The sequence below is a fragment of the Chiloscyllium plagiosum genome, unplaced genomic scaffold, assembly GCF_004010195.1.
Source record: "Chiloscyllium plagiosum isolate BGI_BamShark_2017 unplaced genomic scaffold, ASM401019v2 scaf_79382, whole genome shotgun sequence".
NCBI lineage: Eukaryota > Metazoa > Chordata > Chondrichthyes > Orectolobiformes > Hemiscylliidae > Chiloscyllium > Chiloscyllium plagiosum.
The window spans coordinates 1-373 of record NW_025178102.1 but is presented as its reverse complement, the minus strand read 5'-3'; the positions used below and the strand labels follow the sequence as shown (position 1 = coordinate 373).

The window sequence follows — 373 nt, the reverse complement described above, 5'->3', positions numbered from 1 at the left end:
ACTCTCAAACAGAATGGCATATGATCAGAACCAGGTTCGAGAAAAACTTTACAAAGCTTTGGACAGTAATTAAATGGAATGGCATTACATTTCAATACGAGAGCACATTTGTTCAAGCAAATTCGAAGGCAGGTTTGCAGATGGGAAATTAATAAGAAAGCTAAGTTCTTGTCCATGTAAAACACCGCATTTGAAGAACAAAGCAGTTTCTGCCCAGTTTTGAACTGGGGACCTTTCGCGTGTTAGGCAAATGCGATGACCACTACACTACAGAAACAAGCCTCAACCGACCATGCTACGGCTCCCTGGCATCCAGCACTGAAAGTTGAAGCCATTCTATGTTTAACCTTTCGGTTTTCAATACATCATTGTT

General features: G+C 41.0%; 1 non-coding gene across 1 annotated transcript; it reads right to left on the bottom strand.

Moving 5' to 3' along the window:
* Window positions 1-204: 204 nt before the first annotated feature.
* trnav-aac lies at window positions 205-277 on the bottom strand. Its single transcript has one exon. It is a non-coding gene; the product is annotated as a tRNA-Val (tRNA).
* Between the last annotated feature and the right edge of the window lie 96 nt (window positions 278-373).